We start from the raw sequence: 22394 nt of genomic DNA on the forward strand, positions 1-22394 counted from the left end.
CGAACACTTACATCATTTTACACATGACGTCCAAGTTGAAAATTTTTGTCACATTTTTCTCAGGAACTACATTACAAAGATTTCTGAAATTTTGTTTATGGGTTTATATGAGTCAGCTATACCGTGTGATGCGTTTCCAGGTGCATCACTCAACAACTTCCTGTTAATCGAAATATTTGGGTGGGGGTATCATCAGTGAGCAGTAGCCCGCAGTTTCACTTGTTGTATCTTCTGCAGGGACGAAAAAAGTGCACTGCAAAATCCGGTTAAGTTTCTAAAAAATAAAATACATACAATGCATTTCAATTTTATGTATTTAGGGCATGGTATGCCTTCAAACTTTTCCAGATTATACAAGTTTGTCTGTACTCAGAGTAAATTTAAAGGTGAAAACGCACCCATTTTAGCCAAAGGGTCCACATCAACCTTAATAGTGCTTTTTAGGCCTCGGTAGTAAAAACATGTATCCTAATACCGCCCTTTCAGTCTGAGTAAGTTGTAGAAGTTTAAGTAGCATGGCATTCTGGTCAAACCCCCTCATCGCGTCAGTACGAAATAAATCGACCTGTCGATGGATTTATGTGAGAAATTAAAAAGTTTCCAAAACAAGGTAAAATTTTTCGTTCGCTGTTTAGGATCTATAATTTATTGGTATAAGCTAGTTCAGCATCTCTGTGGGTTATATGTCGGTATGACAGCAACCAAACGACAAAACACAACCAACAGACATCTTGTAGGAAACATGTCAATATTCAACAAAAGACCAGAGTCTATTGAATATTACAAGCTCTAAAGCATCCAAAGTCTATACAATTGTGAATAAGTTAGTTAAACAGAAACCATCTAGAGATCTTATCTCTATGTCTGAGACGGTGGTAAGTTTCTTTCTTTGAAACTTGTTTACTTGCATCAAAATCACCGACAAGAGTTATTGTGTCGGACATATATAGTTGTATCCATTATTGCAGGGTATATAAAACTAAGGAGATGTGCATGGTATGATTGCCAATGAGAAAACTATCCACCTTAAGTCTAATGAAGTGGATGTAAGCAATTATAGGCAACCGTTCGACCTTCTAACGTGAAAAAGAAAAAGAAAAAAAATACAGTATAATCATCTTTAAAAGACCCCGACATAAAAACAACTCAACTGAGAAATCTAACGGCCTAATTTATAACAAAACAATTTGCGAAAAACAAATATAACGGACATGAATCAGCGACGACCACTGAATTACAGACATATAAGAAATGTGGCGGGGTAAAACATGCCTTGGACAGTGGTGTAACAGTGCAATGTAAGAACAAACTATATGGGCTCAACTCATCAGATCGATACAAATCAGTAAACCAACAAAATCACAGACCGGACGTGGCAGGGTATTATTACATCCCTCACAATAAAAGAGACACAAGTTACGGATCGCAGTTACTGACAGCTTATTTAAAACCAATAACAACTAATAAAACATCATGTATCTAAGACTAAAATGTTCACTTGTGTTAAAACCCTAGACAAGTTTATTTATTCATAACAAATTACTTTTTTTGTATTTGTGTGTGTAAAAAAAGGGATTGCTTTACATGATACACTGGATTTTTTATCAACAGGATAAAATGACCTGGTACGTTAAACCTGGTGCACAGGTCGGCTTAAGACGGTGCTTGGACACACAAACAAACCTTTGCAAGAACACTTTTGATGATCTTTTATTGATCTGTTGCAGGGCACTCATTAATCCACAATATACATTGACGGGTGACGGTTAAAATATTCGCTCTTCATCCCGGTCGACTTACTTTCAAAACCTCATTTTTTTTTGTTTTTGTCCACTGAAATATTTCCCACTGGACATTTAAAAAAATACAATAATTGATTTGACAATATGAATTGGTTCCAGCAGAGACATATAATGGAATGTATTATATGTCTCTTGTTCTAGTGAAAACTAGAAACTGATTTGAAAAAAAAAATATTAAGGATGGTAAAAAGTTAAATATATTGACTGAAGAAAAATAGTCGATAAAAAGGTATTAACAAAGAATTCAAATATTACTAACCGAACCCCAGATGATTGTGAAGATAAGTGACGTGACATTAAATCGACATTGCAGGTAATATCCCTTTGTTACAATATTCGCTACATGTAAATAATAATTTCTGGGGTTTTTGTTCGTACCACGCTAACATCAATTTATTTTTTTTTTTGTCGCGAACCTTTTTTTATGAACTTAAAATTTAATTTAATGGCAGATACTATAAATCTGATTCCCCTCCCCCTCTCCCTTATTAAAATCTTGTTTTGTTTTTTTTTTAGAAAAAAAACATAACCCCCTTATATGGTCATTCCCTATCACCAAAATAACGTGAAGAGCTATCTGGCCAAAAAGATACATAAGATAGCCAAATTAATATTTTAATTATCAAATTTGTTAAAGATTTTTTTAGATATATCTTAAGATTAGTAAAGTTAAATAAGAAATTAGAAACCAAGAATTCAAATGTATATTGACCATTAAAATACAATATATTGTATAATAAGAAAATATTTTAAATGATCTATATCGATTAAAACAATCTTATAGTGGACGGATAAGGTTGATTCCATGACCAGGTGTTCAGTGTTCGGTGACCCATATCGGCTCACTTTATACACGCATCGGACAAATTAACAAAAAAGCTAATTGCCAATCTAACCAAGGATGACCACCTTGGCTTTACATCACATGTTACATTCAGCGGGAAATTACCTGTGTATATTTAAATTCTAACTTGTAATTACAAAAAAAAAATCATGCAGATGTACAAGCTTTATATGTTTGCACATTTTTATTCTGATTTCGACAGATTATATACCAAATGATCTGAACTCTCTCCTCGAATGTACTTTTAAGGATTAAAATACAATGTATCTTAACAAAAACAAAAAGTGTGTGTGTGTGTGGGGGGGGGGGAGTAAAAATAGACAGTTTTAAAACGTGCTATCGTGTTACTATCAATGAACTTTACATTAAACAATGAACTTTATTTCATAACTCAGTCGCAGTTTTCTGCGATACAGGAGATGCAATACATATGAGCACATGATGTAATGGCTAAATATAAATAGTATACAATGAAAGTTCGTTATTTATTAATTGATACACATTGAATGAACAATTGACATTTAAGTGAGCATCCAAAGATTTGTCTCACAAAGCACGTGCAATTTAACACCCTTAGGTGTACACGTGGTTATCAAGACTGATCCCTTAGTGTAATGTAGTGACATCGATGAGAGAATAATCAAATTCCAATGCATTAGGATAGTGATGACGTTTTTAAGATGAATACAGCTAGCTGATTCAAAAGCGAAATATTACAGTGCGATAATAAACCATACACTTTATAAGTTGATGGAAAATCAGTAAATTATATATACGGCGGTATGAATTATGAACGAACGTGTGCAACTAAAGAATGATTACAAATGAATAAATAATGGAATTCGTCTCTATTTAAGCGATCTTGGATTAAAGTGCAGAATATCTCATCGCGTGGTATGATACGCTACCTCCCGTATATAATTTGGACTTGAACTCGACAGTTTGGACGGATATGGCTCTAACCGAAATTCCGTTTTTTAAAGGAATATAAATGTCCCTGGGGTAAATTCGTAATATCGATGTTCGGACAATTCAAGCATCAATTTGTAAGGCATGTTTGATAATTTATTCTCGCACTGCTGAAGTCTACACCAGATAGAAATTATTTTTGTTTTTTTTTTTGACAATCTAGAGGCACCCGCCCAAGTTCACCGTATACCATATAACCTGGAGTGCTGGTTCTAACATGCATGACATGTAACACTCTTTTACAAAACTAGAGATGACCTTTTTTTAATATCACTTGTATTTTCAAATTCCCATATTTTGGAACCATACAGCAATACAGGAGATATTTTAAAATGCATCTAATAACATTATTTGTAGATCTACAGGTATATGTATGTTTATAATTTTTCTATACAACACAAGTCATGTTCAGCTTTCTGTGCTTGATTTACCAACTATTTGTCAAAAATACACATTGCAAGAAATGGTCATAAGTTTCAGACATAGGATTCTTGTTAAGATTATATAAAATTAGATCATAATAACTTGTATGTAAACCTACATGTATTGAAGATTTGCATATACGTTCACAGTAATGGCTTAATGACTGCATTCTCCATAGATGGCTGAGCTTATAGTTTTTTGCCAAATTGAAATAATCCCAGCCACCCTTACACTTTTTTAGACACTGATTTCTTAAATGAATTCACATAAACACAGCCTATGATGAGCGAACATGTTGGACTGGAGTTAGAGATTCCTAATTCATTTTTTTTTTTAAATATTTTACTCTTTAAAAAATCACAGTATCACAGCTTCAATATATAAATATGTATTTACTTTGAGCTTCAAAACATAATGTCATTTCATGAAACTGATCGATTGATAATTGCTTAACGTCCAGTGACAAATACTACATGCATGTTCAATACGAATTTTTGTGAAAAAATGAAATGGGTGTTGATGGCAGATCTTTGATTGTTTCTGTTTAAATAATTCTCAAGTGTTATACACTATATGGGTACACCTGTCTACTGTTAAAGACTTATGTTGGTCTCAAAATGTCTTCTAGATATTGTTGTCGTAGGGTTGCTGTCTTATTGATGAACATTTATAATTGTCGGGTTGGTTATGCAGTGACTGTCGGGATAAAAATCATTATCTAAGATGAAGTTTAATTGCTGAATAAAAAAAAAAATACTTGACATTCGTTCATTTATTTGAACAAATTAACTTCCAAGTATATCCTCAAAATATTAAATTTTCACTTGAAAGAACAAATCAAACACAATCCAAGGAGAAAATAAACAGAAAGCTTGAAACAAAAGTGTACAGTATAAAATATTTCAGACTGTCTGGTGTATACAGTAAGAATAACTGATATTTGGTTTACGTACACAGAAATATGTATTAGATACAATACAAAGGTAACAAAGAAACAGGCCGGTAACAACCGTTGCCGGATAGTTTTTCTGCACGAGTAGTCAGGTCAAAGTCCGAGGCGATAGCCGAGGACCTTGACCTGACTACAAGTGCAGACAAACTATACGGCAGGTTGCTTCCGGCCTGTTTTTAGTTACCTTTGTTTTGTATCTGACTTGTACGACGTTTCAAGAAGGAAGAAGTACATTTTGCATTTAGAAGAGGTAGCAAAACTAAAGATATTAGAAACTTAAATGGCCATATACAATGTACCAGTTAATGTAAGTTACAGTTTAAACTCATTTTTTTTCTCACTTCCCTTCAGCCGAGAGTTTTTTTCTCAAAAAAATTCAAGATAACTTTATAAAAAGAACCATTTCAAGTTAAAGGTGAACGTTTTACACATTTGAGACTTTTTGAAATGCAACTTCGCAAGTATGTAATGTATAAAAAAGATTCAGAGGCAAGCAAGCTACCATTTGATTTTTATCGGAGGAAAAGGAAAGGGGGGGGGGGGGGGTAAAATAAATTTAAAATAAACAGGTTTCATCCTTTTTTTGTTGAAAGAATGCAGGTTGTGCCATTCTAGCCCCCCCCCTCACCATCCCCCCTAAAAAAATCGTAAAAATCGTACGTTTGCCGCCAAATATATGAATTCAATATATATGAATTCAATAACAATATAAGTGTATCAAAAGAATGAATTTCCTATCTCATTAGTGAATGAAATGTTATGAAAAAATGGATTTTGTCTTGTCATTAGATATATATAGGCATATATTTTGGTTAAAAAAAATTTTCATGCTTATAGGTTTTTATGTCTCTGATACTGTTGATCAGGATTAAACACGTGTCATTATATGATCCAATCAGAGCTTACCGTCTAAAATTGATGACATAAGTTGAATGATTTTCTTCAAGATTTGCTGCCTATTTGAACATGTATTACACGGACACTTTTTATTTATAGGATCAATCGTGCATTGGTGAGTTGATAGGGATTTTATCTTTTGATTAGATTTGATTTTTTTTAAATATATTTCCTGTATTTTTTATTGAAATATAAACGTTGGTACCAGTATTTCTTTCAGCATTGTCCAGAATACTATTCAAGGTCATATATTGAAAAAAAAAAAGCATTAACGGACCGACCATTTAGCTTCAAAAGGGGGTGTGTTCTTTTCTGAGTAAGACAATTATTTAAGTTTTCAACTTTATAATATATTACATATTTTTTCTCATAAAATTGGGGATCAAAATGTTTTTTTTTAGGAAAAAACCATAACCCACCTTTTGAAGTTAAATGGTCAATCCCTTAGTGTATTAATATGAATAGTTACTGGAATTGTTTGAAAAAAATATAGTTATTGATGCTAACGTAAATATTTTAATTTAAAAGACAGGAAATATGTTGGTGAAACAAAAAGTTCAAATCTAATTGAAATTTAAAGTGCCCATGAACTCACTGATCATGCACGAGTGATTCTATTCATAAAAAGTGTCCGTGTAACAACTAAAAAGTGTCCGTGTATCATCTAAAAAGTGTCCGTGTAACACCCGTTAATGTACTGTTTTTCTATAGCTCTGCTTGGGGCAAAGTCGTACAATATTTGATTAATATTGTTATGCATTATAAACGGCCACTGGCATTGCCAGACTTATTCAAAATATAAATAAGAAGATGTGGTATGATGCCAATAAAACAACTATCAACCAATGCGTTTGTCCACCGACAAGCAAATAACAAAACTTTAATGCCTAGTAATTTTTTTAAGAATTTTTAAATTATTTTTCTATCTTTTATCATGAATGATCTTATAGCTGTTTAATAGAATCATAGTGTAATCGGAAAAAAGTATACATATCTCCAAATTATTATATAATCAGTGTTTTGAATATATTATTTTTAATAGGATTCCAATTACGTTTACTGACACGAAATATTGTAAGAAATTGTGTATTTTAAAAAAATACTCGTGTGCAAAATGTCGTCCTCCTCTTTAAATTATATTGTTATATATACAAGTTGATACAAAAATGTCTTGACTAGTTTTAATATTTTATATATTTTATTTTTTTCACATGTCATAGGAAGATTTTTGCAAAGATTCATATCGGGTCAAAATCTAAATCATGTTGAGGTTTTTATGATGTAGTTGCAATATTTATAATGGGACTGATTCAATGTGTCACATTTAACAGGTTTATATATTTAATGATTATGTATTCGAATAAACATAATTTAAAACAAATATAAATTGCAAAGTGAATGAATGTACTTTATTCTCATAAATCTACGTGTCATAGTCAAAGTGAAAATTGGTATTTACAGTAACATATATATTTGACATTTGTGATTTATTTAGCAAAATATATAGTCATAAAATTGTAGAACCAGAATTTTACTAAAAGCGGGGATTGCCAGTTTAAAGGTTTGAATTTTGTCAATAGCCGTTTCTGTCGTTAAAGCTAGGTAACAATTTGTACGCAATTCCGACAACAGATTTCATTTTCATTGTAATTTATAATCGTTTAACTTTAAACATATTTCATTTTGAACAATTGAACAAAGCAGAAGTATTTTTCACGGAAAGAAATCAATATCATTGAGAAATCGATCAATGTACTGAAAATTATAATCCAAGCTCGAATAAAGGAAGACAAGCCTTATAAATCTGCACAAACTATTTTATGTCAAAATTGATAGATTTACCTGGCACTGAACACTTCTGAAAATTCCCAAACAACTATTTTATCGATGTACTGATTTGTACGAAAACGTTCTTGACGCTACTGAATCAAATGCAAGGCGTTTTCTCTTAATTACCTGAACCAGTAATGTACGTACTGAATCCACTGCGTGAATCAGGGTACTGAACACGTACTGAATAACCGAAAAAAGATCTTGACATTTTTCCTTGCGGTAAATTCAGGCATTTAAGAGTTGTTCAGTTTAAAATGACCGTTTCAGTAGTGAAAACAGTTACTAGTGAATAATTATGATCACATTTCACCTTTTATGATAAAGGAACGATAACGTCAAAAATATTGAATTCGTGGGACAATTAAGACATTAACTGTGCTTCGTAAGATTCAATTAGAACTTTTGTATATTCACATTTATCGGTGTTTCCATTGTCTGTATCACTCTGTTCAGCTCTTCATAAAGTTGCATATCACGGCATTGTGACGTAAAATACGTTGATCTTGCCTTTAACAACTTTGACCCGGACATAATACCGACGTCACAATGAATGAACCGACGTTGATAAGTTTAACCCGACCTTACACGTCATCTTCCGGTTTACTGGTGAAATAAAGAAAAAATACTTGTTCTATCGAGGAAATACACAAATACAATCGGATAAATCAATTATATTGATATTGTAAAATATCAGCTGCTCGACACAATATGAAGCCTGTCTGAACTCGTTCGCTGAGCTCACTCGACAAAAACATTTCATATTGTGACTCGCAGCTGATATTTTATAATATAAATATCTAGACAACCTGATAATCGTAACGTACATGACAAATACAGTATGCCAATTTTGATGATAGTCATGCAAGATAGGTATTGACTAATTTTCAGACATTACGAAGACCTTGCATACAGTGTGATGACAGAATTATATTGCATGGATAGAAAGCACGCTCGCCAACTGTTAGTTACAGAAGTGACGCGATATAATTCGACTACAATATTTGTAATAACTGAAATGTTCACACTGATGAAATTTATGGGACATGTTGGATGTCAAACAAAGCTAACTCAAATTTGGAAGGGTCGTATTTTAGGTGATATATCAATTATTCATGTGAGTATAATAATAATGTAACTTATTTTTCTAAATTGTTGGCACTCTTTAATAAGGACAAAATCTTAGTATCTTTATTTTCTCTCATATTTATCGTATTTAACGTAAAAGCAACCCATCATAAAGTACAAGAAGTACACATTTACAATAAAACGATGAATTTCAGTGTGTTTCTTCATAAAAAAATTGTTGTTGATAAGATATTCACCACTGAGTCATTCTTTTTATGCTTGATATTCCTAGGCAATTACTGTTACTTTTATCCCAATTCTTATAATGAAGACAGTCAGGTTAGACAATACTGACGAGATAACAGTACACGGAGTTATTCCATCGGTAATGTCGGATACCAAAAGTCAGGAGAACAAAACTTGTGGAACTTTGTCACAATTGTCAGTGAAATTGCTGAACTGGGTGAAGAAAACATATTACTTCTACGACTCACCTTTGATTAAATTTTTTGTTTCCGCTGTAAGTTATCAAGATATTTTTGTCTTTTATATACTATTTTAATTAATTCAAGAAAATATAATATAGCGTTATTAACTGGCTTTTTCTGTATTGGCCCTTTTATAGATTCAAGATTAGCTGTATTGGTCCCGAGACGCGAAGAGTATATTTCAGGGCCAATAAAGAAACAGCCAGTTCATAACACTTTTTTTTATTGTTCTAAGTAGTCTATTAAACGACGAAACCGTGAAGAAGATACAGGAATTCATATTTGATTTTGTCGTCTCGCAGCCACGATGCATTTTGTCAACATTGATGACATTTCTGATCTCATGTCCATAGTCTATGCTAATTCAATTCATTTTTTTCTAGCAAATTTAAAGAAGCTGGAAGAATAAATAGGACATTTTAACTCTTCTCACTCTTTAAACATGTTAAGTGTCAACGTTCAGATGATTGATCGACGGAAATGAAAAAGTGATAAAAAAAATTTTACTCGGAGAGACTATGGAATATTTCCGTTTCAAATCTTTAAAATACACCGAACATCAGTTAAACTTTTTTAATGTTATTTCAAGTTACCACAATATGATAAAATTGTATCTCAATGATACCGTCAAAAAAAGATGAGGCGTAAACAAATTTAACCTGGAAGTAAACATCCCATTTTAGCACGTGAGCTCATACGGCTTTTTCAGTATTGGACCTGACCGAAAAGTTTTTATCAACAGGGCAACTTCATCAGTATTTCACATCCTGATTTTTCCATATAAGGGCTAATTTTTTCACATCTTTTGATAGTTATAGATTAAAGTTAATTTGAAATCAACCATACGCTACCAAACAAAGAGAGGTCCATATTAAAATAAATATTTATACAAGACATTGAGTTCTTAAATACCAAGATACTTGTATGCTATGAGAATTAAAATTCGAACAATTGAGAGTTATTCACATTCGATAAAAATCGAATGCAACAGGACTAACGCACAGTAAAGATGTGCACGAGCCGAAACCCTTTAAAGTGACAACATATGATTGTACGTCGGTATAATACGTTTAAATCATCTTTAAATTTTTCAAAGTCACATTAGTTAAATTGAACAAAACTGCTTCTGTAATGTACAAATTTCATTTGTTTTTCAAATAGTTAACGTACATGGCAATGTTAGTGGTATTCAGCCTGTTTGTACTGACGGATTTATATCCCATGTCTGAGAAATTCCCATCAATTAAGGAATACAATGTTTATGTTTGGGCCGCATCATCATTGGCAGAGGAAATACGACAGGTAATGTTACGAATACAATATAGATTTGAATTGAAGAATAAGGCTTGAGTGCTGTTTATGTTGTGTGATGGTCAGGTCGAAAGTGATTGGAAAGTGTCAAAGAAACAACAACCAGACCAAAGAGTTGAAGAAGCATGATAGATTGATTGTTTGTTCTTTTTTTTTTGTAATCTCCAGCTACAAATTAACTATTCATACTCATAATGATTACATAGAGGGTCTTTACCTGAAAAACGTGTCTCATTAATTTGTAACATCGCTCAATCTAATAGACTCAATGTTACGATATATAAGTTGGTCGCAAACATGAAGCAAGGCAAGGAAGAATATTAGGATTGGTCTCACGGTATGGCAGATTTAGAGATAATGTAAGCAATTTATATTTTTACATTTGGGTATTACATAACATCCGTTAGTTATTTAAATTTCCTAGATAGAGGATTATCTTGTGTAAGATAGATTTAACAAATTATTGATAATCATTCACTTGATGCCATTGCTTCGAAAGGTGGTCATCATAATTCGGTTGACCGTTTATAAATATTTGCATTACAGATAAAATGGAAATGATCAATTTTTATTATCAGGAAGTAATACCACCATTATTTTCCTTTGTCTTTGTTAAATTGGAATGTGTAAAAAAAAAAATCTTTTTCTTCACATTTTTTCGTAAGAAACTGGATGTAACGTACCATGTTTAGGTGGTATTACACCTCAATACAGTTACATGTACTCCCTTATTCTTTTTTGTAAAACTTATAAAATCACTGAATGCGATGTTTTACTGTATTTATTTCTGTAATAAGAAACACGATGCATGCATTTTTTGTGTGGCTTAGACTTGTTTTATAAAACATTGATTTAAGTTTCTCTTAAAGAAGGTATCTATAGCTATCTACGTCAGCCATTTGTCTGAAGAATTGTTGAATTAATTCCTGCCATTTTACTTTAAGTTGATAAAATAGAACACATTTGCAAAGAGTAGATAAGTCAAAAGTGTTATACTATTGCACGAAGAGTATTATCTATTCTACTATGAGCTATCCTCCGTAACTATATTGTACTCTACTCTACTCTACTCTACTCTATTCTTCTCTTCTCTTCTCTTCCCTACTCTGCTTTTATTTTTGTTCTACTCTACTAGTTCCTACTCTATTCATTTATCAAAGCCCAATTATTAATTGAACAATCAAACAAATCAACCTTCAGTTTTAGTAAGTTATATAAAATATATTCTATCTTTAAATGATTCGTTTGAGGAATAAAGGCAAAAAGATCCGCATGGGCAATCAAAAAATGATATTCGAATAAAATCATACAACATCATGACAAGAAGACGAACAAACAAATAGCATTCAAAAATACATTGCACATACAACCAACATTTTTCAAGAGTAAACCAACAAAAACCGGAGTAGCAATTCCTTCTCCTAAAGTGTTCCGTAACGGTTGTGATACATAGTAAAATGATAAAGGAAATACAATATAGTCGCAAATATATAAGTTTAGCATTCTTAACCTGTCATTATTGACATTCATCTGCGACTTAGCTATATTTTTAACTATGGAACTTATTTAAACAAAACTCTTTTGAATCATTAGTTTTTTTTACTTCCTGTGCTGCAAATTCCTCGGCCAAAATTATTCTTTGACGATTTAATTATTTCTGTGAAGTACTTTTCTGGTTTTGATGGTCTCAAATGTTTCATGCTTATTGCTTGCCGTACTTTTAACTAAGTATTTTGATGTTACATTTGTAATTATAAAATTGAGACAACGATACCAGAGGGATGGTTTAAACTCGTAGGAAAAGTATTCCGGAAACAATTGTGAGGAAATACACATTTTAAGTTGTATTCTGAGTGTCCTCCGTTGTTTGTTTCATGTTGTTGTACTCTATCTTTGTTGCTTAGTTTTGTTTCTTACATCTTTTCATATTCTTCAATTCAAGGCGAGATAGTGCCTGATATATTGTGTGACACCTGCCTATTGTTGAAGAACCTGCATTCATATTTAAGTATTATTTTGTTGTTCGGTTGCGTTCCAATTGACATATACCCAACAACTCTCTTTAATTATTTAATAACACATGTAAACTTTCAGATTTTTGAAATCAAGCGAGTGAAGAATTTTTGGGCACTGTTTGAATGTTTGAAGTTCCTAATGTTGATAAGCTCTATCTGTCTTCGATTAACCTTGCCAGCTGAGGACTTTTATTTTGCACGAATGGCGTATGCAGTAACATTAGGATTATTTATTATCAACAGTATGAAGTTTTTCCTTGTTTGGAAACACATTGGACCCAAAGTTATCATGATTGGGAAATTGGTAAGTTCAGATAACATATTGTCGCCGTTTATAAATACTTAGATAAATTAATCTCCGCATACTAAGACAACTTTCACAAACTCACTAGGTTAATGATATCATTGAGAATGTTCGCCATACGACAGCATTTAATATATAACTAATGTTGATCTGAAGAAATATTCTGATTCAAACAGCTCTTAAATGACTGAACATAAAATTATTAATTTCAGTATTGTTATGACAATTCGCTTGCATTCAATTACGATCTGTTCAGACTATGTTTAGACTTTTCACATATGTTGGTAGTTGCAAATTACCTGTAAACATCAACATCATACTGAATTTTCTGAAAAAAACTATTTGCGAGTACTTAACAGACTGTATTCTTTTTCACATTCAATGTTTATTATATGTTTTCATAATTATCCGGAACAAATCGCACTGGACCGATTTCTTATATCACCGCATTTATTGTACTACGTGACTGCCTTTAATATCTGAGACACCGTCTGCTCCAGTATTTCAACACATGTTACATGGACATTTAATTTTCTGGTGAAATCGAGACATAACACTGTCAAGTACGTTTTATTCATTTATAAACTGTGATAATTAAATCTGTTTTACTCCGTTTATTTGGAAAAGTAATTTATTAAATGCATACGAACTGTAAGTTATGTATATCCGAGATTTGAACTGTAAATTCTACTTTCGTTCTCATTTGATTGATTTATATAATATTTGTATTTCAACTTAATATGTTCGATTCTTACACATTGTAAGTATAGCCTTTTGTTGTATTGCAGTTTAACAGTACACTGACTACTGTCACCTTTCTGGTGGAATATCATAATTACAATTTTCCAAACAAGTTGTTTTCTTTATATATTCGCCGAGATTGCGATTCAGTCATTTGGTTATACCTACTGGTGCGGCCAGTACATTAAAAAGACATTAACTTGTCTACACATATCCTGACCAAGAAAATCAACGGAACATCGTTCGTAGCTGTTACCTTGACACAACGCAACACAGCTGGTGTGTTGACAGCAAACAAAAAACGTTGAGCCACCATGGATCCAAGTCACGCGGAACAGCAAGACGAGGTTCAGCCTTCAGAAGGAAATGTCTCTGAAGAACTAGTAGAACATCCGTCTAATACCACACATCTAGATGAAAATCCGAGACTAGGCGTGTGCGCGAGCTCATCGAAAATGGACACGAAGCATTCGCAGAGAAACGTGACTGGAGCTAGAGTCCCTTTGGTCAGGTTTAGAATTCCAGTTATTGAAAGTGACCGCTCCTCCGAACGAGCTCCAGCAACTGCTAACAGCAGAGGACAAAATCGTACAAGCATGAACTCATTATCGCAAGCGCATAGATGAGTACCTGAACTTTCCGAAGAAGACCAGAACGTTGGAAAGTCTTAAGAACATAGACACATGTAATCTTTCATCAGACATTCGACTGTCTAAAGTGGACCTGGCCATGGAAACCCTGCACGAGCATCGCCTCGCTCTGAAAAAGGCTAGATTCACAAAACAAAAACATCTAAGAGTAAGAAAACCTTGCACAGCGGAAGCTCGAACGTCTCAGACATGTCAAGCCTTGCACGGAGGAAGCGTGCCAAAGCAGAGGCTGCCAGATCTCAGATAGCCTTTGCTGAAAAACAAGCCCTGCTACTCAAGCAGGAGGCAATGATAGAAAAACACTCTTTTCAGACAATATGAAATCAAGGCCGAAATGACACAAGGAGACATAAAAGCGGAACAAGAAGCCATCAGAGCAGAACAGGAAGCCGCAAGTAGAAAAGCGGAGACCGCACACCTGAAAGCTGAAGTGAAACGTGAGGCCGTACGCAGGAAAACTATAATGGAACAGGAGGCTGCACGTACAATCCGGGAAAAAGCCGAAATTGAGGCTGCTATGAACATTCTAGAAGCACAGAGTGAAGCTGCAGCAGCAGGAGCAGAGGCCCGTACCCTAGAGTATGACGACAGCCAAGCGTTAGGCGAACTTCCTAATAAGACTGAAGACCCGCTCCAACATGTGCAAGACTTCGTCAATAAACATCCTGAACCAACTGTAGTACAAGAAGTGACAAGCCCTCAAAAGATAAAAAACAAACTCCTGTTAAGATTGAGCTAAGCCATGAAGCATCATGGTTCGTGGTATTGAATTTGCCATCACAAACACGCGCTGTCTTGCCTACCGATACTAAGTCACCAGAATTTACTTTATTCCCAGATCTACGAAAACAAAGCGTTTCAGAGGAGATCCTTGTTGCACACCGAAAACAAGGCGGTTCAGAAGAGATCCTTGCTGCACATCAGCAACAAATCAATCCTACATCGGAGATAACAAGATTTCTCCTACGTAAGGACCTGCTGTTCTCCCGGTTAACAAGCTTTAACGACCGGGCAAAATCCGTCCATACATGGAAAGCAAGCTTCAAACACGTTACAGACGAGTTACAAGTTTCCGACTCGGAACAGATAGATCTACTGATCAAGTGGCTTTGGACAACGTCGGCTAAACATGCCATTAGCATAAGAGCATCAAACACCAGCAACCCTACAAAAGGCCTGCAGAGGTTATGGCAGAGACTGGACGAGCAATATGGTGCTCCGGAAATGTTGGAGGCCTCTCTTACAAGTAAACTCGTCAACTTTCCTACCTTGACGAACAAGGACAACGCATTCTTTCCGACTTGTCTGATATTCTATCAGAAATAGAATATCACAAGGAAAATACCAAGCTGGGATGTCTGCTGGCTTATTTTGACTCACCGTCTGGTATTAACACTATCATTGAAAAACTACCCTATGGACTTCAGGAAAAGTGGATAACAAGGGCATCTAGATAAATTGAACCACGACGTTGCCTTTCCGCCTTTCACAGAGCCGGCAGAGAAGTTGCTTCCGGGAAAAGAGGAAGAGGTTTCGTTATGGATTCAATACGTGGAATTGAAAAATTTGACTTGCCTGTACTAATAGAATGTGATCACATTCCAAATAATAGGGACGAAATTCCTAATCCTGAAGTCACAATGCACCATCCTCATTTTATGGAAAAAGGAAACATTCCACCAATAGATGAACATTTCCAAATACTACTCTTAATTGGAAGAGACATAATAGAAGCACACCACGTCCTTGACGAGCGCATAGGACCACCCAGAACTCCATATGCACAACAGTTGAAATGGGTTGGGTAGTAATTGGAGAGACGTGCATTAACAAGCAGCACGTGCCTCTTGAATTAAACGTAAAAATTACAAACAATTTATCTACAGGACAACCATCAACATTTTAACCATGTACAAGCAAGTTTGACATCCGGGAAAATTACACAGACCCTGTAACGAAGGACTTTAAATCAACACTCTTTGAAAAAACAAGGGACGATGATTAGCCTGGAACATTGTATGAAGACAAATTTATAATTAAGTAGCTGAACAACGAATTTGTGAGAAACTCAAACGGACGTTGGGTTGCACCGTTACCGTTCCGAGTGCAAAGACAGCCATTACCTAGCAAATGACAACAAGCTCTTCATCCTGCCAATCTGTTAGACGCCAGTCTTAGTAGGAACCCCGTAGAAAGAGAACACTTTCTTGCATTTATGAGCAAGATTCTGGACAACAATCATGCAGAGCTTGTTTCACCATTGAACGACCATGAAGAGTGCTGGTATTTACCATTATTTGGTGTTTATCATACTAAGAAACCAGATCAGATCAGGGGTGTGTTTGATTCTTCCGCCAAATGCAACGGAGTCTCACTTAACGGTGTCCTGCTGACAGGCCCAGACTTGAACAATGATCTCTTAGAAGTGCTATTACGTTTCCGGAAAGAAATGGTTGCAGTAACTACTGATGTTCATAATATGTTTCACTGTTTTGTAGTCAGAGAAGACCATTGAAACTACCTAAGATTTCTATGGCATAAAAACAACTACCTAAACGAGAACCTTGTCGAATACCGCATGAGGGTTCATGTTTTTGGAAATATTCCGTCACCAGCTGTTGCTACACATGGACTAAGAAAAGCAGCTACAGCATAAAAACAAGAGTTTGGCAGTCATGTGACTAACTTTGTGACAAGAAATTTCTATGTCGACGATGGTCTTACGTCATGTCCTACTAAAGAGGAAGCAATTAAACTCGTGAAGGACACCCAACAAGCATTAACAAAATATGGAAACTTAAGGCTTCACAAGTTCGCCTCTAACAATGCGGAAGTTATGTCTGCATTTCAAGCCAGTGATTTGGCCTGCAACCTTAAGGATCTTGACTTAGAAGCTGACAGCAAACCCCTGCAACGCAGTCTTGGACTAAGCTGGGACTTGAACACTGACAACTTCCTATTTCAATTGTCATCAGAAAATAAACCGATAACACAGAGAGGAATTTTATCAACGATAAACAGCATCTACGATCCTTTGAAACCCTACGTATTCCACGTACCTACGTGCCATATCTCAGCAAGACGGTCACCAAGGAGCTGCATGTCATCTCTGATGCATCCGAAAAAGCCATAGCAGCTGTTGCATATCTTCGCACGACCGACAATAGTGTTGAACGCAACCTTGAGTTCATTCTGGGTAAAACAAAAGTTGCTCCAAAAAGTGGTCAAACCATTCCACGACTAGAACTATTTGCTGCCGTATTAGCAGTTTAGATTGCACAATATATCATGGGCAATTTAGATGTGCATATAGGCCAGTGAAAATCTACACAGACAGTACAGTAGTCTTAGGTTACATCCATAACGACACAAGAAGATTCTTTATCTACGTTGCTAATAGAGTAGAAAGAATAAGAAAGTTTACCTCTCAAAGTCAATGGAACTACGTACCAACTGACCGTAATCCCGCAGATTCTGGGACAAGATCCATACCAGCCCACGAAATTCATAGTAGTGAGTGGCTACTAGGACCTAGACAACTGCTTTCCTTAAAACAGAAAGAAAATTCCGAGGACGAATATCAACTCGTCGATCGAGATGAAGATCGAGAAAATCGTGCAACTGTTAAAGTTGCAAAGACATATGCCACACCTGAGTGTAAATGTATCGGAACTGATAGATTCAACAGATTCTCCAACTGGACATCACTTGTACGAGCGATAGTCTTTTTGGAACGTTTCTCCCGTTTACAGGGGTCAAAACAGGCAGAATCAGTGACTTCTCTGGAATGTTTTTCGAATGCCGAAAATTTCATATTGATGTCTGCACAATACGAGGGTTACGGAGAAGAAATAGATAGCATTCGACGCAAGGAACAAATACATAAGCGAAGCCCGATAGCTAACCTCAACCCGTTTTTGGACGAACGAGGACTATTACGAGTGGGTGGCCGTATCGTCAAATCTGACTTGGACCTCCGTGAAAAAAACCATTGATCGTTCTTGGACGCCATCATATAGCAACACTGTTAGTCCGACACTACCACAACAAGATTAAACATCGAGGTCGCCACTTCACAGATGGAGCTATTAGATCCGCAGGATTCTGGATCATTGGAGCGAAACGCCTAATTTCGTCTATTATTCATAGATGAGTGACATGTCGCAAACTAAGAGGAAAAACCGAGTGTCGAATTATGTCTGATTTGCCAGAGGACCGTCTTGAACCGTCACCTCCGTTGTTTAACGTTGGAATCGGCACCTTTAGACCATGGACAATTGTTCACGTAAAACCCGTGGTGGAAATGCCAATTGCAAACGTTGGGCAATTTTATTCACTTGCTTAGTGACAAGAGCGGTTAACATCGAACTCATCGATGAAATGGGCTCTTCAGCCTTTATAAACGCTGTCAGAAGATTAACAGCCATTAGAGGCCAAGTTAAGATCTTCCGATCCGACCGTGGAACAAACTTTATTGGTGCAATCGATGACTTGAAAAAATTGACTCAATCAACGATGGATCCTTCAAGAACTTTCTGTACAATTTCGGTACAACTTGGATCTTCAATCCGCCGCATTCGTCCCACATGGGTGGAGCCTGGAAGAGAATAATTGGTATCGTCAGGAGAATACTTTATTCTATGCTTTTGAATGCCGCCGGAAGGATCCTAACACATTACTTGCTCAACGCGTTAATGGCAGAAGTTTCAGCAATCGTGAACTCTAGACCTCTGGTACCGGTATCGACAGATCCAGAGAATCCGTTAATCTTAACTCAAGCTATGTTATTGACACATAAGACTGATTACATCTCCAATTCAGATCAGCTTGGAAAATTCGACAAACGGGATCTATGTTTAGCCGAATGGAGACGTGCACATGCTCTGGCCAGTGTTTTCTGGTCCCGTTGGAGGAAAGAGTACCTGCCGCTGCTACAACCACGACGAAAATGGACCGAAGATCGCCGTGATCTCATCGAAGGAGACGTCAATCTTTTAAAGGACAAACAACTTTGCCGTACTCAATGGCCCGTAGGAGTTATAGTAAACTCATTAAAAAGTTTGAACGAACATGTCCGGAAAGCAGAAGTACGAATCATCGTAAATTGAAAAGCCACCATCTACACACGACTAATCGTGGACATGATTCTTCTTATACTGCATATAATTTTGTGTTTGTATTGATACTATGCATTTATATAGTGAGATAAAAAAGTGTGTTTTATATTTGGAATAGTGATATCAGTTAGACATCAGACGGGGAGTATTCTGTTTCACATTCAATGTTTATTATATGTTTTCATAATAATCCGGAACAAATCGCACTGGACCGATTTCTTACATCACCGTATTTATTGTACAACGGGACTGCCTTTAATTTCTGTGACACCGTCTGCTCCAGTATTTCAACACATGTTACATGGACGACATTTAATTTTCTGGGGAAATCGAGACATATCACTGTCAAGTACGATTTATTCATTTATAAACTGTGATAATTAAATCTGTTTTAATCCGTTAATTTGGAAAAGTAATTTATTAAATGCATACGAACTGTAAGTTATGTATATCCGAGATTTGAACTGTAAATTCTACTTTCGTTTTCATTTGATTGATTTATATAATATTTGCATTTTAATTAATATGTTCGATTCTTACACATTGTGAGTATTGCTTTTTGTTGTATTGCAGTTTAACAGTACAATGACTACTGTCACCTTTCTGGTGGAATATCATAATTACAATTTTCCAAACAAGTTGTTTTCTTTATATATTCGCCGAGATTGCGATTAAGTCATTTGGTTATACCTACAAGTCCGGCCAGTACAGACTGCAAGAGAATTGTCAAGTAACTTTTATGTGGTAACCTTTGAAAGTCAATTACGTTTCAATATAAATGTATTGTTAAATCATCATTTGTTAACCAGTTAATATTTCGATTTGATCAAGTATAAATCCTGTATCCACGCTTCCTTTACAAGAATTCCACAAAGCTTCGTTCTATTTTTTTATTTTGAAGACCTTTTAGAGATTTGGTCGTTATCATACACTCCTTTAAAATAATTAAAGGCAGAAATTGCATTTAATGAGATAAACGTTTTACTATCAGACGGTAAAATAGAACGGTTTCAGTGCAGTTTTATACATACTTGAATAATGTCTTTGTAGATGATCGACCTCCTTTTCTTTATCTTGATATTTGTTGTGTTTGTGTTTGGATTCGGAGTCATTCAGCAAGCAACTATGTTCCCAAATTCCATATCAGGGTTCCCGCTTTTTAATAATATCATACACATGCCATATTGGCAGTTGTATGGAGAATTGTTCCTAGATCATATCACTGGTAAGTAAGATTTACAGTCATAGTTAATAATTACAGAATAACATTAAATCAAGATATCAGTCGATGCATATCATTTTCATTATATAATTATGATACAAAACTTTTGTAATGTGATATGTAACATGTACATCTAAATTTTGCTTTTGAAACCGGATAATGTTTTCCTAGAACGCAAGACATATGAACTAATTTCCTAAAATTAAAGTAATATCCATGCTTTCAGAATTTTGTTCTTCTTTATATAGATATTGAATAGTTAGGTATGTTTTGATTATACTCAAAAACAAAATACAATAATGTATATTAAACTTGAAATGTAAGTGTCAATTAACACTTTCTTTAATGTCAGTCTAACTATGAATAGGTTGCGTATTACTGTTTGGTTTCTTCTAAAAGTATGTGAGAACTACAGTGAGAGAAATAAAACTGTTACTGTTTCTTCATTATTATTTCAAAATAAACGAAAAAAAAAAACGACAAGAATTTTACAGTCGTACGATCTTCATGAAAATAAGTGACTGTTTCGACAAATTTACATTTTTTAACTTGTACAATATTTGACTCATTACCGGTCATGATATTAGGCAATACAATTTGTTTTTCCTTTTGTAGAATGTTATTATGTCCCTTCATGGGAAATTAAACTAATTCTGATAAAGAATGGGAGTTATCATTCGCTGGTATTCTAATACGTGTTTTTTAAGTTCGTTGAATTATATACAAATGCATGATCAAATACAATGTTCCTTGAGTTATTGATTATTAAACGCGTTATTTATAATTTGCAGCTTTGGTTTTTTTTTCTGTTATTCCGATACTCTATACTATATAATTTGATATTTTTTTCTTTTAATGTGTAACACAGTTTTGCCCTTTACATTTTCGCTCACAGGTCGAGATAAAATAACATTAGAATGCAAAAATAAATCAACTTCAACCAACACAAATAACTATTTCGCAATCATCCAACTAATTATACAAATAACAGATTCACCAACGACAAAATGTGTAATATATTTTTATAGTATAGAAATAAAGTCGCCTAGTATCCTGCTTCAATGTTAATTTTATATATGTTAAGGAAAGGAGCCAGACCCTTGTACAAAAGATGAAGCACTATACAGTAATGGGACTATTCCAAGATGTCCAGAGATTAACGACATGAATATTTCTCTATTGGCTGTTTACATGGTGTTAACGCATATAATTCTTGTAAATATTCTCATTGCTATGTTTTCGTAAGTACAATTAATGACTTAGATAATTTGTTTTAATTCTAAGTGTTTGCAATCACCTTCCTCCCTTGAAATAACTTTCCCTTTTACGAAAAACAGTCTGCACCCACCATCCCGTTTGTTAGGAGACCGACCTTTTTTTATCCACCAATAAAATTGGTTTGTAACCGGTTTATTTGTTGTGCGCATTAAACAAATACATATGTTTTTAAAACTAAGGTAATATTTTCCTAGTAAACATGGTAAAGATTGAGAATGATATCAGCTCCTGAAATTATATAATATGGTTTAATAGATTCAATGGACAATTCAATACTCGAAAACGGTATCCTTCCAATGAAATGAAAAGCTTCAGTTTTCGTGTTTTGTCTAGAAAAAAAACCTGCTGTATACAATACAAAGCGTTACGGGCTTGGCTAGAAGCGGCAATCATACCAAAAATTAGTATTATATTAGATGAACGTTTATCTTTTTGACTTTTCAATCAAAAAGAAAATGATAACCAAAAGACTAGTAAGCTACT

At 34.6% G+C, this 22394-nt stretch overlaps 1 long non-coding RNA gene across 1 annotated transcript; it reads left to right on the forward strand.

Annotated features, from left to right (window-relative positions):
- Nucleotides 1-12685: 12685 nt before the first annotated feature.
- Nucleotides 12686-21869, forward strand: LOC127717896 (uncharacterized). The gene is made up of 3 exons (XR_007989462.1): nucleotides 12686-12903; nucleotides 20462-20636; nucleotides 21718-21869. It is a non-coding gene; the product is annotated as an uncharacterized LOC127717896 (long non-coding RNA).
- The last annotated feature ends 525 nt before the right edge of the window (nucleotides 21870-22394 follow it).

Source organism: Mytilus californianus, unplaced genomic scaffold (assembly GCF_021869535.1).
Source record: "Mytilus californianus isolate M0D057914Y unplaced genomic scaffold, xbMytCali1.0.p SCAF_10, whole genome shotgun sequence".
Classification (NCBI taxonomy): Eukaryota; Metazoa; Mollusca; class Bivalvia; order Mytilida; family Mytilidae; genus Mytilus; species Mytilus californianus.